This window comes from Ursus americanus, chromosome 14 (genome assembly GCF_024610735.1).
Source record: "Ursus americanus isolate L20-20 chromosome 14, mUrsAme1.1.p, whole genome shotgun sequence".
Lineage (NCBI taxonomy): Eukaryota > Metazoa > Chordata > Mammalia > Carnivora > Ursidae > Ursus > Ursus americanus.
This window is the reverse complement of record NC_142140.1, coordinates 53,993,039-54,009,316: the sequence shown is the minus strand read 5'-3', so window position 1 is coordinate 54,009,316 and position 16,278 is coordinate 53,993,039. Positions and strand designations below refer to the sequence as shown.

Below are 16,278 nucleotides of genomic sequence, written 5' to 3'. Positions count from 1 at the left end.
CCCACAATCCCACGACCCTGAGATCACGACCTGAGCCGAAATCAAGAGTCAGACTTTCAGTTGACTGAGCCACCCAGGCGCTCCAGACCTGCTCGTCTGTTGAGGACACCGGGCCCAGACACCAGCCTGCCCTGGACTCGGATGCAGCCTTTCTGAACGGGCGTTCTGCAGAAAAATGATAGCCATGAATATTCATGGGGTGCTTAGGATGTGCCCGGCACAGGGCCGAGTGTTCTCCACCACTTTCCCTTCAAACGTGGCCATGGGCTTCAGGAACCCGTTTCAGTTTTCATCCAAATTCCCAAACAGGCAGGGCCTTGTGGTTCGAACATGTCCTCGAAGGAAGACAGGGAAGCAGAAACGGGGAACGTTATCGGGAAAGAAGACTCCGTATTTTCTGGGGCTCGCCAGCGCTCCAGGCAAAGCGCTGAGCTTGAGTCTTGGAGTCCTGAGGACGTGGAACGGAGAAAGGGGGATTGTGTGAGCAGATGTGGGTCGTGGTGGCGGCAGCTGCCTGCTCTGCTGGATCGAGAATCTGGGAGATTATTGTGGTGTTTCGGTTGTGATTCTTTCCCCAGATTTAGACAGTGACACAGAGGACAATTACGAGGAGCCATGACCTTCCCCGTGTCCTCGTGGGAAGCACCTGACGCTGCCGAAGAGGGCTGGGTGTGCCTGGGCTCACTGGAGTTCACGGTAACATGCGTGGCCTGGAGCCCGCAGTCCTGGGTTCGAATTCTGGTTCTCCGCATTCCTTGCTGTGTGACCTTGGGATTTACTTAACATCTCTGTTTCCTCTTCCGTAAAATTGAGGGAAATGATTGGATCTGCCTCATACGGTTGTGGAGTGGATTACACAAGACAGTGTCCACAGATCCCATGACACAAGTGCCTGACATGGAGCTGGCCTTGGTTATTTCTCCTTGGACTCTAGTAGTGGTGGGTTGAAAACCCCCAAACTTTGGCCCATCTGTAGAAAAGTTTTTTTTTTTTTTTTTTTTTTTAATCCTGGGCAAGCTCGGTAGCGAGGAACGAAGACCTCTAGCCAGGTTAAAGAGACCTGGCTCTGTGACCTTGTGGAAGCTTTTAACTTTTAACTTGAGTGCTGAAGACTAGTTCCCTCTGGTCAGGCAGCTGGCGGCCCAGGCATCTTGAGGTTTCTGCTGCCTCCAACCCATTGGTTTACTTGTTCGCTAAATGTTCATGGAGGGCGGGCACAGGCGAAACATGACCCAGACCCTGCTGTCTCAGGCGCTGCGGTGGGCCTAAATGAAAGGTCATTGGAAGAAAGGGGTTTAGGGCCAGCAGAGGGAAGGTCACTGCCTGCGTCCCTTCTGGGGGAGGGGGAGTGTTTCCTCTCCAACCTGGTTTGCTTCTTACACTGCATTTCCCCCCTTTGGACACGTACATAGTTTTTTTTTTTTTTTTTTTTTAAGATTTTATTTATTCGACAGAGATAGAGACAGCCAGCGAGAGAGGGAACACAAGCAGGGGGAGTGGGAGAGGAAGAAGCAGGCTCACAGCGGAGGAGCCTGATGTGGGGCTCGATCCCAGAACGCCGGGATCACGCCCTGAGCCGAAGGCAGACGCCTAACCGCTGTGCCACCCAGGCGGCCCTGGACACGTACATAGTTTGATCCCAAAGAGAAAAGCCCTTCATCGGGTTAATATCCTTGAAAGGAGCTGATTTATATCTTGTTTGGCCAGGCTGTTACTAGCCGACTGGCTTAGGTTCTAGAAAGTTCAAGAGCCTATGTCCTATGTATCAGCCATTGTTCCTTAAAAAACCCACATTCACAGGCACCTCTTCCAGAATCATTTCTCAGGCTTACAGAATTCTGGCTCTGTTCTTGGTCCCCTTTTAGCTCGTAGGTTTCTCCTGTCACTAGGACTGTTAGAGACTTTTACTTTTGTAATAGGATATGTGACAGTAGCATCTTCTGTTTATCGAGGACTTCTGATTTTCTAGGACCTGGGTTAGTCACTTTCCGTGCGTCAGCATGTTTAATTTTCTAACCAGCTGTTATGTAGGGATTGTTACTCATTAACCCCTGCGTACAAATGGGGAAACTGAGGCCCAAGGATGTTGGCTCACTTGCCTGATTTCACATAAGGGCAGAGTTGGTCATTGACCTTGGGTCTGCCCGACCTCACAGTCTGAGCTCTGAGCTCTAGTTGGTCTCTATTCTGTCCTGCTCCCCACGGGTTGGGAGACGCGTGAGCCCCCCTGTGTCCCCAGGGCCCAGCCCGAGGGCAACCAGAGAAGGAGTGTGTGTGGCTTGGCTGGGGGTCCTGTGATCATCACAGTTCCCACCCGTCGTCTTGGTGATCATGGGTAGAAAGGCAACATTTGCAGATTCACTCAGGGAAGTGGAAGGAATTTACTGGAAGGCAGGGGGTGTTGGCAGAAAGTCAGAATTAGGAATCCTGAATTTGAAGACTCTACAGTGTGAAAAAGTTCCGACTCTGGAGCCAGACTGCCTGGGTTCAAATCCTGCCTCCATCCGCCACGCCCTTGATGTGTGATCTTGAGCAAATTACTGAACCTTCTGTTTCCTTCTTTACAAAGTAAGGATAATTTTGTACCTGATGTGGTTAGCCGGCGGAGGCAGACCTCTTATGGGGCTGGCTACCATTATCACTCCTTGAGAGAGTGTGTGTGTGTGCGCGTGTGGGGAAATGTACATAACGTGACATTTACCATTTCAGCCATTTTTAAGCGTCCGGTTCAGCGGCATTAAGTACATTCACATTGGTGTGCAACCATCATCACCGTTCATCTCCAGAACGTTCCATCTCCCCACACGGAGACTCCGTCCCCAGGAAGCACAGACTCCCCAGCCCCAGCCCCAGCCCTGGCTCCCACCAGCTCCTCTCTGTCTGTGTGGACGGGACTCCTCTGGGGACCTCCTGGGAGTGGGGTCCTGCGGGATGTGTCCTTCTGGGTCTGGCTGCTCTCGCTGAGCCTAGTGTCCTCGTCGTGGCAGGTATCAGATTTCCTTCCTTTTTAGGGCTGAATAATATTCCAGTGTGTGGATGGACTGCATTGTGTTTATGCATTCATCCATCAGTGGTGAGCCTTGGGTTTTGTTTTGTTTTCTTTCTTTTGTTTTTTCTTTTCTTTCTTTCTTTCTTTCTTTCTTTCTTTCTTTCTTTCTTTCTTTCTAAGATTTATTCATGCAGTGGATTGCACGTGCGTGTGCAAGTTGAGAGCTGAGCTGGAGATATGAGACGTGGGTTGTGGGGACTCTGGAAACTGAGGTGTGACAGTGGTGGGGTGGGGTGCTGGAGCGTCTGCAGCTGTACCTTAGGGCTGGATGGACAGACAGACAAACTTCCCGATTTCAGCCCCACTCACTTTTGTGATTTCCTTCTGTCTTTGCCACCGGTCACGCTCTGAGGCAGTGGTTCTCACTGGAGGGTGACTCTAGCAATATCTGGGGACATTTGTGGTTGTCATGATTGGAGGAGGGAGGGTGCTGCTGGCATCTAGAGGGTGGAGGCCAGGGATGCGGCTCAACCTTCTCTCTTGCACAGACTCCCCCTCCCCCCACGACAGAGAATGATCCGGCTCTCGATGTCCAGCTGTGCTGAGGTCGAGAAACCCGGTCCAAGACAACAGTGATGGTGGAATTGTCAGTCCCAGATCGGTCCCACATCTCCCAAATCTGTGACTTGGGAAAGCACCCCAGAGTTCCCAGGTGTGCAGTTGGCAAGGAAGGAGCTGGCAGGTGGTCCCGTCCTGCCTCGGACAGATCAGTACTCCCTCCAAAGCTCTGTTTGGCAGAAGGTGTATTTGTTGCCTCTTGCGCATGGTATCTCTCTCGATAAGCTTTGTGGATTGTTTCGGATGGCGTTGACGGGGCAGCTCCCCGCTCCCCAGCTACGGGCCCCGAAGCGCTCTGTCGGTGGGAGAGGAGGCAGCCGCCCAGCTCATTATTTGGCTTCCGTGCAAATGCGCTCGTGTATGCTTTGGTTCAGAGGGTCACTGGATTGTGTGCTTTCCTTTTGTTGTGAGTCAATTTAATTTGTTACTAATAATAAAATCCGGAACTTACCTGGCCCTGAAGCCCCAGGTCATTGAGAAAGCTTGGTGGCATGCACGTCCTTTTCAAAGGGTGGCTTTGGAAAAAGCAGAGGGTGGAGTAAAATTGTCCCCTGTTCCAGGACAGGAACATTTCCTGAAAACTGAATTTACCTTATTGCTGGCTAAACCAACAACTCGATCCCAAGGGGTCAGTTTTTCTAGAATTAAACCTGCTTGTATCAAGGACAGATTGAGGTCTCTGGATAGGGGCACAAAATTTAAGGAGGCACCAGAAATATTCAGTGTATTATGCTGTATTTAAAAAAAAAAAAATCAGGGGCGCCTGGGTGGCACAGTGGTTGGGCGTCTGCCTTCGGCTCAGGGCGTGATCCCGGCGTTCTGGGATCGAGCCCCACATCAGGCTCCTCCGCTATGAGCCTGCTTCTTCCTCTCCCACTCCCCCTGCTTGTGTTCCCTCTCTTGCTGGCTGTCTCTATCTCTGTCGAATAAATAAAAATAAATAAATGAATAAATAAATAAATAAATAAATAAATATCAAATTTAAGGTGAAAATATTTACAATGAATAAAATTTAAAAAAAATTTAAAGAGAGTGCACACACGTGCATGAGCTGGGAGGGGGCAGAGGGGGAGAGAGAGAATCCTAAGCAGGCCCTGTGCTGAGCACGGAGCCGGATGTGGGGCTCCATCTCTCTACCCTGAATATCACTACCAGAGCCAAAATCAAGAGTCAGATGCTTAACCGACTGAGCTAACCAGGCTCCCCAAAATTTCAAAATTTTAAATAAAAATGGGATCTAACCCTACTCACCTCACTGCAGTCTTGGTCCCACTGAATCGTGGTTTTAAGTATTTGGTTACACCATGGACTTTTTGGCCTTAATTTTGATTTTTCAGAATATTGTTTGTTCTGATGACTGTGCTTTGGCACCCCCTTTACATTTGTGCCTGAGGCGAGTGCCTCATTCGCCCTACTCCAGTCCCTGGGAGTCTGGGTCGTTTTCTTAGCTCATTCTACAGATGCGGAAACTGAGGCCCATGGAGGCTGGGTTTCTATCGTGGGGTCATAGCCAGCAGACTGGGGCAGGGACTCGAGCCTGAGCGGGGACTCCAGAATCCAAACTTTTCTGGCTTTCAGCTTCTTGTTGACTTCCTAACTTTGTGTGTTTTGGGAGGCCAGAGTCTCTTCTACCCATTTACAGGGAGGAGACACCTGTTTCTTTTCGGCTTTTACCTTGAATTAAATCATGGCAACATGGATTATGCAGAACCTTGTCACTTACGTGCTCAAACCATCAGATTTCTACCTATCTTTTTTTTTTTTTACTAAAATTTTTTTTTATCATGGTGAAATGTATATACCATAAAAGTTACCATCTTAACCATGGTTAAGTGCACAGCTCAGTGGCGTGAAGCACACTCACACGGTCGTGCAACCATCCCCAGCCTGTGTCTCCAGAACTTTCCATCTCCTCAAACCGAGACTCTGTCCCCATGAAACACGGACTCCCCACCCCCTGCCCCACCCCTGGCTCCCACCATCTACCTTCTGCCTCTGTGGATGGGACTCCTCTGGGGACCTCCCGGGAGTGGGGTCCTGCAGTATCTGTCCTTTTGTGTCTGGCTTCTGTCACTAAGCGTAATGTCCCTAAGGTTCGTCCAAATTATAGCAGGTGTCAGAGCGTCCTTCCTTTTCAACATTGAGTAATGTTCTGTGTGTCTACCTATACATTTATATTTATATCTGTCTAATCACAGTTTATCTATTCAACCGGTTTTTAGAACCGAGTGTTATACATGCAGTGGTCAGCCACCGTAAAGAGGCGTACAGGGAAAAGTAAGGTCCTGCTGCGTCTGCTGTCTCCCCAGAAGCAGTTGCTCCTCTGAGTTTCTTGTTCACCGCAGAGAGGAATTGTATGCACACGTGTGTGGATGCCGCTCACATCTGTCTGCCCCCGTTTTTGCACAAATACACTCTCCTCACCGCTCTGTGCCTTGGCTTTCTCCCTGAACAACAGTTCTTGCAAGTCATCTGCAGCTTCTTCTTTTGTGGCCAAGACATTTGTAATGGACTTGTCCAGTCTGCAGTCAACGGACATTTGCAGCCCTTTGTTCTTATAAACGGTGAAGCAGTGGGCTGTCCTTGTACTTGAAATGCACAGAATTTTCCTGGAGGAGGGGCCGTCCCGAGTGCCGAGAGCATCCCAGCCCTTGCTCTTGAATTGCAGTAGGGCGGGTGAAGTCGTAGTCAAAGATGGGGCGATGGAGAACATTCTGTAGTTCAGCTTGTAAGTTACTCACGCTTTATTTTTATCCTCAAACCCACATGGATCTTTTATGGGGTAAAATACACAACTTTTACAGAGTTGATCTTGACATTTGCATACATTTACGAGCAGAAGCTAGAGGTTTCAAATAAATGTCTGGTTTATTCGGGCTGTCGGGGGTGAGGTGCAAGTTATATATTCATTGCTCTCTGCACCGTGAACTTGGAGGAACCAAGTCTTAATTATTACGGTGACGCCCAGGCTCCGGTGGGTTTGCAGGCACCTCCAGGTGTGGGCCATTCCCCGCAGCGCTCCACCTGGTCTCACCTGTACCCGAGGTCGTACTGTCAGCCTTGCTCTCCCGCGCCACTGGAAGATTCCAGCGAAGACACGATGGCGAACAGTAGAACCACGTGAGCCGGATGCACGTTTTATGTTTGCTTCGGCGCAATCCTGTTTCTGAGAAACACCTGGCGAACTGAACTCAGAAAACCGCTGCCAGCCGAACCCAGCCGCGTGGGCTTACACACTCATGTGCACGCGGCTCCAGCATCAGCCGGCTCCTCCAGGCCCCTCATAGGTGGCGGGTGGCATCAGCCCGAGGCCCAGCCAGTCACCTGCAAGTCCTCAGTCTTGTCATGTCCAGGCTTAGGGCTGGCCCCAGACTCACTGTGGCTGGCGGAGCTCTCAGCCCTGGCACGTGACGACGTTCTTAAAAGCAGGGGCCACTGTTCTACCGCCCTTGCTCTTTGCTGGATAAAAAAGAGGGCCCAGCTCTCATGCAGCCCGTACTCAGTGGGTCTGATGTTCAGGAAACATGTCCACAGATAGGCGCCCAAGATCATTTCAGGTTGCTGATAAGTCTAGGAAGGAATGACGGCAGGGTGACAAGACAGGCCGGGGTGAGTGGGGGCTCCATTAGGTGGATAGGTCAGGGGAGGGCCCTTGAGGGGAAGCTTCTCTGGGAGGCACTCAGGAGCAAAGTGGCTGCTAGGGGGCTGGAACTGCATGTGCAAGGGCCCTGGGGTGGCCTGTTTTTTTTTTTTTTTTTTTTAAGGAATTGCTTTTTATTGCCTGGTCATTCAGTGCCACAATCAAGGCCCAGAATGAACCTCAGAGCAACTCTGCAAATGGGTGGCCAGATGATCTTCCATTTTACAAAAGGGGAAAGGGGCTCAGAGAGGTCAAGACACTTGCCTAGGAGCTCAGAGTCAGGCAGTGGCAGATGCCACCTTGGACCTGATTCTCTGCACTGAGCTTGTAGCCATTGGCATGCCTACCGTGAACCGATGACAGCCCTGCCTCCCATCCCTCCTTTAGACCACCTCTGTCAGCTCGGTAGCTGCCTCCTCCACCTCTCCTGCGAGGGGTCTCCGGTCTGGCACCAGTGGGCCAGTGTTTATCTTGGCCACTTCCCACGCCTGTTTCCCTGGCTGTTGGTTTCTCACACATGTGACGATTGTTCTCTGAAGTTCCTCAAGGTTATGATGCTTGTGTGTCTTTGTGAGTGACCCCGTTTTTCTAATGCAAAGTTTCTATTTGGGTACCTGCTGTTTAATTTTCCAAGGTGGTTTTTTTTTTTTTTTTTTTGGTTGCTAAGGAAAAGTGCATTAATTTTTATCTTTGCATCCTGTGGAACTCTTTGTGAATAATGGGCAGCGGGGGGGAGGGGTGAGGACTGCCAAGGAACAGATAGGAAGGAAATTCGGCGAGTATGTGGGGTGGATGTCTATTTGAGAACCAAGGTGCACCTTTGATCTTCAGATGCCACGGAGGGAAACTCCAGGTGAGCTGAGAGTGAGGGCAAGGGGCGTGCCCAGGAAGGCCAAACCCGCACGCAGGTCCGGCCAGTGGCTGCACAGGGAGTTCGTGGCACAGGCGCAGTGACATCTCAGAGGGGTGGCTATCATTGCCTGAGAGCAGTTCCAAGAAGTGGAGGTCTGTGAGCCAAATATGAGCTGTTTTCCTGCGGGTGCAAGGGACAGGTCTTCACCATAAATCCCCTTGCAAGTCTGTCCTCTCTGTGCACCGCCCCCTGGCCTCAGCCAGGCTGGGGAGACCTCACAGAGGGGGAGCCGTGTCTCTGTTGAGGCTGAAGGTTTGTTTCTCTGCATGAGGATTTCCTTCCCCCCAGCCTTTCTCTTAGTGTCTGTGTGTGTGTGAAGGGACCCAGTTATACCTCTTGCTTTGGGTCTTAGTCGTTTTAAGTTTGAGCCCAAAGTCACTGAAGGCCCCAATTCCCAACCTTTCCCAGCATTCCATAATCACAGGCCTCGGGGAGGAATGTGCCCCAAAGCCCTCCAATTATGGTTTCCTTAGGGGGCTATTAAATCTTGATTTCTGAGAGGAAAATTGGGCATTCTGTGTTTTCCCTTTCAGTCTCCAGTGTTCTGCTACTGTGGGTGAGCTCTTCTAGAAACTTCCAAGTGGTCTCAAAGGCCGTTAGGTAGCATCGGGAAGTGTGGTGGTTTTACGATGTTGTTGGGCTATAGAAAGAGCACATCCGGTGTTGAGCTTAGATCCCTGACAATCATGTTAGCTGTTTCCTTTGGGGGAGCAGGTGAGTGTGCGGTTGATGCAAACGTGGAGAGACTGGATTTGGATCCGAATGGACACATAGAAGTGTCTGGCGGGGACCTTCCTGTGCTGGCCAGTGGTGATCCTGGGTAGCACGGACAGCCCCCGTGTTTTCTGCCTTGGGCGCCTGCCTGGCCTCGGGCTGCCTAGCACAGAGCACGGAAATGTTTGCATTTAGGGAACTGAATGGAGCACAGTGACAGGCTGGGTTTCCAGGATCACCAGATACCAAATCTGTCTGCCTCCCCTCCCCCACCTCTGTCCCATACTTAGCCGATTGAGAACTAACCTACAAAATTGTGGATGAACACACTTTCCCCAAAAATACTTTGGGGGGAGGGGAATGAAAGTTTCTTGGGGCATATTTTAGATTTGGTCATTTAATCCATCCAATGCCTGCCCGCCAGTGGGTTGTAGGAGGTCCACCACTTTGTGGAGGAATCAAGGCCGACACGTGAGATACCTGACATTGTTGCTCTGCATGGGGCCGGACGCTGTGCAGAGCACATTTCATGCATTATCCCATCTGATCCTCAAGCTAGCCCAAGCTGCTATTACTATGCCCATGTATATACATGGGGAAACTGAGGCACGGAATGCTGAGTCATGTGACCAGAAAGTAGCATGCATCCACACCCAAACCCAGGTCTGCCTGAAGTCATAATTCTTCATGCTCCATGCTGGGGTGCTTTGAAGCTACGGATCCCAGGTCTGACGAGAAAGCCTCCAGAGAGCAGATTTGGACAACGCAGAATTTCCCCAAGCCCATCCATTATACGGCCCACATTCCAGTCCTGGTGGCCAAGGGACTGGGATGTGTGGCTGACTGTCTGGATAGCAGCTTGATTCCAAGTGGTGACGATGGAGAGGGAGGCCGTGGGGACTAAGGCAAGGCAGAGGGTTCCGCCAGAAGATGGCATTTAGCTCTCTGGCTGTTCAATGCAAGAAAGAAACACGTTAGCTTTTACAGAATAACCCTCCGAGGAAATTAACAGGCCCCTGTGAACTGTCTGGAGTGTCAGCACTGTTGGTAACTAAATGTTCTTGATATGTAACTAAATGTTCCCTTGCTCCCGAGCCCTTCTGTCTGTCTCCCCAAGAGGTATGTGGAGCTGTGTCTGTTCTGTTCACCAGCTTGCGTCCAGAGTTTAGGATGGTGTTGTGGCTCAGTAGGAGCTCAGATCTGTGGACGGAGGGGACCAAAAGGAAGATTGGGGGGGGGGGTACTGGCAACGGGATGTGTTTTGCTACCTAGTGAATTTTTTTTTTTTTTAATATGGAATGCTTCACGAATTTGCGTGTCATCCTTGCGCAGGGGCCATGCTAATCTTCTCTGTATTGTTCCAATTTTAGTATATGTGCTGCCAAAGCGAGCACCCTAGTGAACTTTTTAATTAAGAAACGAAGAGTTCACAGTCAGGCAGCCTGTCTGTAAAGGTCGAAGGGGTTTCCAGGGCATCTCCATGGTGCAGAAAACAATCCACCTGTGAATAAATACTGGCCAGAGAGCGAGGGCATGGACCTTGTTGATCCTGGTGGGGAAGCACAATTCCTCCGTGGTCATAGCGTGCGTGTAAAAGAGCCCAATGAGCCTTCTCTCCATCAGGACAGAAGGTGACTTTGTTTGGGTGTGGTGAAACTACCCATCTTTTTTAGATGATACCAGGCATCTGGTCCGATGGGAAAGCATTTCTCCGGCTTTATTTTCCTTCGTGTACTTTCCCTAAGTGTGTGCCCGGACTTGGCAGCGTAAACAGAGGTGGAGCCAGGAAGTGGCAGGTGGATGGGCTGTTTGCTCAGGTAGACGGAGGGCTGCAAAGTGGGTCTAAAGAGCTAGCAAAGTCTGAGGCCAGTGGCAAAAGGGCAAACTCTTTCTTTTCCGTGGCTGAAATAAACATGGGCAGGAAATGGGTTTTCCCCCAAATCAGAGAACTTCTTCCCCCACCCTCCCATAAAATAGCAGTGTCTGAGGTATACACACTTTAGTGTCCCAAGAACAGCCATGGGGCTCTTGGCATGGAGATGACACATGGAGCTTCTGGTCTTTTCTAGAAAGAAAATAAAGCAGCCAGACTAGCTTTAGGAACCAACTCAGTAAGGAAATGAGCCGAAGATTTTCTCCCTTTGGTCACAGTGGAATTTGAAATAGGTGTCTTTTTTTTTTTTTTTTTAAAGTAAACTCGATTCAACTTCATGGTGTGTCTCTGCAGAAATGCAGTACATTCTGCTGTTTACTTTTGTCCTTGAGAAGTTGGGGAGATTTTCTCCATTCCCTGTCACTGTGTCTAAACCCTCCCAGCTCATGTGTGTAGCAGCTCCCAGGAAACTGGCTTCTGTCTACCTGTATACATTCAAGACCACCGTGTACTTTGTTATTGAAAAGCCATCAGTCATGTGAGCCGTTGGACCTTTTTATGGTTGAGATTGTCCCCAGGGAAACCCTCCTTGCAATTCAGACCTTCCACAGTGACAGATTTCAAACTCTGACATTCCCCATTTCTACTTCCTTGTTCCCATGGAGGCTGCAGTTCTGTCTCCACCCCCCCCCCAACTAGAAAATGGTTATACCTAATTCCAAAAATGACGCAGAACACTTGACCATGTGTGTAAATAGCAGCAGAGAAAAATATGCAGAGAACTCAAGGCCAAAGGCATTATTAGGGAGTAAAGGAAAGGTTTTGCCTCGTGTGAAGGGACAATCCTTAATGCGGGTCCGCTAGCACAGCATCAAACTTCCGAGAGTAAATGGTAGGAAATACAAGAAGAATTGAGAAACCTTTGGGGAACCTCAGCGCAGTCTTGATCATGTAGCTAAACCTCAATTAAGCAACAAGCAGTTTGGATAATACGGTTAATAAGATCGTGGTAACCGATAGAGACTGAACTTTGTACTCTACAAATGATACACATTTGAAAGCGCTCTTCTCTTGGAATATTTAGCAAAATTAATCATCTGTTAAATCTCAAAAAAAAAAAAAACAAAAAAAAACAGCCCCAACACAGCCCCAAAAAGCAGACATTGCACTGGCCTTAATCGCTTGCTGCAAGTAAACGTAAGTGGAAATTAATTTTTAAAAGCTTAACTGAACAAGCATGCGAGACAAACTCCTACCATGTGATGATGAAAAACAAAACACAACTCTTAACTTTGGTTAGGGAGGAGCTCAGTACTGGAAGGAGAGGCTCTTTAGGAAGCCGTGGAGTGGATGCAGAGACATGCAGGGCCATAAGCGATCGCCTACAGAAATCACAAAAACGACACAACAAATAGTAGAACAGATCTACCCAGGAAGAAGGAAATAATAAATTAACAGAGACTGACTGGTTTAGAAAACAAATAGAACTGACAAATTCAAGAGCTGGGTCTTCTAGAGCTGCAGTGCTCGGTAAGGTAGCCACCAGCCACGTGAAAATGAATTGTTTTGCCGTCACATCAGACAGATTTCCAGCTCTCAGTGGCTACAGGTGGCTAGTAAACTTGGACAGGACAGACACAGAACTTTTCTGTCAATGCAGAACGTTTATAGGACAGTGCTGTTTTCCAAAGAATTTATGAAGTAATGTAACTAAGGGAAAAAAATTAGCGGGGGGGGGGAGGACAAATATTGTAAAATTAAGAATGAAAAGAGAAATGTTTATTTATTTATTTATTTATTTATTTATTTATTTATTCTTTTTAAAGATTTTATTTATTTATTTGACAGAGAGAGAGAGCACAAGTAGGGGGAGAGGGAGAACAGGGAGCCCGATGTGGGGCTTGATCCCTGGACCCTGGGATCATGACCCGAGCTGAAAGCAGACGCTTAACTGAGCCACCCAGGCACCCCCATAATTTAAAACCTGGTAAAAAATTATAGATAGCTCTGGTAATACTTTTGGGAATATTATTGGAATAACTTCACTTCGTGTTTTAAGTGCTTATTTTACTAGATTGATCAGTACCTTATAGAAGAAATTAAGGCTGTGATTTTGCCCCCAAGAGCAGCTATGCCTGTATCTCCTAAGCTGGGCCATTGCCATTGTTCATTTCCAAATAGCCTTTAAAGTTTACCTGGGCTCAAGAAGCCACAAACCTGGGTAGGTGGAAACAACTTTTAAAAAGTGACTCTTAGAGTCACTGCCTAACACGTGTATGTATTACATACACAAATGAACACAACTTTAAACATGTCCACAATAAACAAAGTGGGGTCCTCGCACCTTGCAAGAGTGGTTTTTAGGACCAGGCTGGGGTGGGTTGAAGAGTGACTTAGCAGATGTTCTGGACTCTACACGTCAAACCCAGGTCAGGGAAGTCTGAGGACCCAGCTTCCTTGCCTGTCTTATGAGTCCTGTCCAGCGGCCCGCAGTGGAAACTTGGGAACCATCTGGGAGATAAGTCCTGAAGGCTCCACGTCCCTGGTGGTTTCAGAAGCCAGCCTCCTCCTTCCTGTCCCCTCTGCCCTTGCCTTCCTCAGCTGTCCACCAGAGTGCTAGAAAATTGCCCCCAGCATGGATCCGATGGTATCTTTTCTGGTTGAAGCCCTTCTTTGGTTCCTCCGGAGGCGCAAAGTCCAAGCCCCTCGGCTCCCTAACTTTCCTGTCTGCCCTGACCTCCCATGCCTCTTCCCCTGTACTTTGCCCTTCATCAACTCTGAACTGTTTATAGTTGCCCAAAGGCAGGCCCGATGATTCATGCATTTGCACGTACTGCCCCTCCCCCATGGGATAAAGCTAGTCACCTGATTCCCTACCTTTTTTTCCCCCACTATGAGCTTTATTGTGCACCTACTGTGTGCATGGCTCTGGGACCCAGTATAAGACAGGCGAGGTCTCCCCTTTCACAGTGCTTATTGAGAGAAAAGAGACAGTGTCTCCATTCATTTCTGCATACCAGTGCCTCGAAGGGGCCAGATCCAGGTGGGCCAGGGTGAGGAACAGGTGAATAAACCCCAAAGAACTCCATGATGCCACACCAAGCACCATTCTCCTTGGAAGACCTGGGTTCGAGTTTTGACCTTGCTAGCTGAGTTAGCATTAGCAAAGCAGCCTTTCTGTGCCTCAGAAGGAGATGGTTGTTTGAATAATAGGATTAATAGCTTCCTAACCGATGTGGGTTGAACGTTGTACTCGGCAAATGGAATATACATTTTAAACTGTATTGTTGGGGGGAGGTGGTTAGAGATAATGCCCATTCGCTGCCTCGGTTTACTGGAATTGCAAATACACACGGAGCACCCAGGTCTGACGTCTTCAAATCTATAGGGAACATTGGCTGGAGGGCACCCCCCCCCCCCCCCCCGCTAAAAGCCTGTAGATTTTCTTAAAAGTGTAATTTATGAGTATGGCCCTTGGTTTTCTGGGTGAGTGATGGGTGGAAATACTGGGGGTAGGGTCCGAGAGAGCGCTGTCCCGGTTGTGCGGACTCTTCCCTTGCCGCTCCCTCCGGCCTCCAATTTGGGGAATTTTGCTGTTTGACCCTGGAGAGCCGCTGCCCCTCTCTGGGCCCCTAGCGAGTAAGCCTGGGGCCAGGGCGCCCCTCGGCCATCCCAGGCGCTGCCACGCGGTGACCCGATCTCCTCCCGGGCACACGCCCAGCTCGCGAGCTGCCCAAGTCGCGCGGCGGCTGCTTGGGGCGGCCCACACACTCGGTTTCATCTTTTCTTTAACTTTTTCCGAAGTTCCATTCTTTGCAGGCCCGTCCTGCAGGGTCTGCATCCTCGGGAGGCCCTCCCGGGGGCCCCCTCAGCGCGGACCGCCTAGCGGCGGTCACGGCCCGAGCACCAGTCAGGCCAACCGAGCCCCGCGCGCCTGGGGGCGGGGCCAGAGCTCCGGCAACACGCCCGTCTATTGGCTGAACGCGAGGGCGGCGCTGCGGCCACCGCCACCGCACGGCCCGGAGTCTACGGAACGGAACGCGCCTCGGGCTTTGTGCGGCGCGCGGACGCCGCTGGCTCGAGGGGCGGGGCCTCTCCCGTCCTGGGCCCGCCCGTTAGTAACTATACACACGCAGATGCCTGCCACCGACCAATCCTGAGGCTGCCTTAACGGGGAGCACCCCTCCCCTCCCCCTGGGCCCGCCCCCTTCCTGGCCTGCGTGCGCCGTATGTCTCCTAAGAGCTTCGCAACTCGATTCCAAACGCATCTGGAAAGCCAATCGGTGCGCGCGCGTGGGGGCGGCATTGTCAGGGAAGCAAAGGGGGAGCTTCCCTGCTTCAAGGACACGCGTCCTTGCAGTCGTCGCTTCTCGTGGATCGCGGACTTGGAAAGGGCGTCTGTTGACCGCCCCGCTGTCAGAAGTTCGCCCCCGGCCCCTACCCCACCATTAAATCACCAGGGGGTGGAATTTCTCGAGGCTGTGCTGCCCGCGCTCTGGGCTCGGGGGCTCGAACCTCCGCCGCCAGGGATCGGGCGGGCGTGGGGGAGAAGGTCTGTCAATGGCAACCGGGTAAATGACTCTGCAGAGTTTATAAAATTCATACTTCCAGGGAGAGCCATGGGCCCTGCGGGGAATGTGTCTGCAGGCCCATGACGCAACTGTTCCGTTTGGAAATTTCTGGAAAGCAGTAATTTTGGGAATAATAAATCTTGAGTTTTTTTTTTTTTTTCCCCAACTGCAGGGTTTGGAAAGAAATGTAACAAAATGTTATTAACATATGTCGTGCTATGGAAACATAGTGGCTTTTTTCCTTTGGTTTTAGTTTTGCATTTTACCATATAGCTTCTTCTTTTTTTTTTTTTTAAAGATTTTATTTATTTGTTTGACAGAGAGAGACAGCCAGCGAGAGAGGGAACACAAGCAGGGGGAGTGGGAGAGGAAGAAGAAGGCTCCCAGCCGAGGAGCCTGATGTGGGGCTCCATCGGAGAACGCTGGGATCACGCCCTGAGCCGCCCTGAGCCAAGGCAGACGCTTAACGACTGCACCACCCAGGCGTCCCCTACCATATAGCTTCTTAATTAAGGAACACCAAACCGATTTGAACTTAAAAAAAAAAAAAGGCAAAGAGGAAAAAAAAAGGTGGATGTCGTTTTCTAAGCATGTCGTTTGCAACGCGGCGCTGCGTTAGTCTTTCCCACTCTCCTAGCCTATTAACCTTACTTTGGATTTATTTTAACCTTTTAATTTTGATGTAGTTTTCAGGTTTACAGAAAAGTTGCAAGAATTGTATCTAGATTCATTGTTGTTTACATCTTACCCTATTTGTTCTATCTCTAAAGCATTTATATACATACATTATATACATATATTTGTTTTTTTCCTGAGCTTTTTGAGAATCAGTTGCTGGTGCACTGGGCCTTTACTTGTAATTCTAATTCTTCAGTGGTTTTCTAAGGACAAGAAAATTATCTCGCACAGCTGCAGTGCAATGAGCAGAATCAGAAAGTTAACAATGATGCAATATTTTAA

At 49.7% G+C, this 16,278-nt stretch overlaps 1 protein-coding gene and 1 non-coding gene across 5 annotated transcripts in view; one reads left to right on the top strand and one right to left on the bottom strand.

Moving 5' to 3' along the window:
* The window catches only part of INSR (insulin receptor), a 125,509-nt gene that overhangs the window by 51,570 nt on the left and 57,661 nt on the right, over positions 1-16,278 (top strand). The gene's annotated exons all lie outside the window — the stretch shown is intronic.
* LOC123777669 (U6 spliceosomal RNA) lies at positions 10,162-10,268 on the bottom strand. The gene has a single exon (XR_006775702.1). It is a non-coding gene; the product is annotated as a U6 spliceosomal RNA (small nuclear RNA).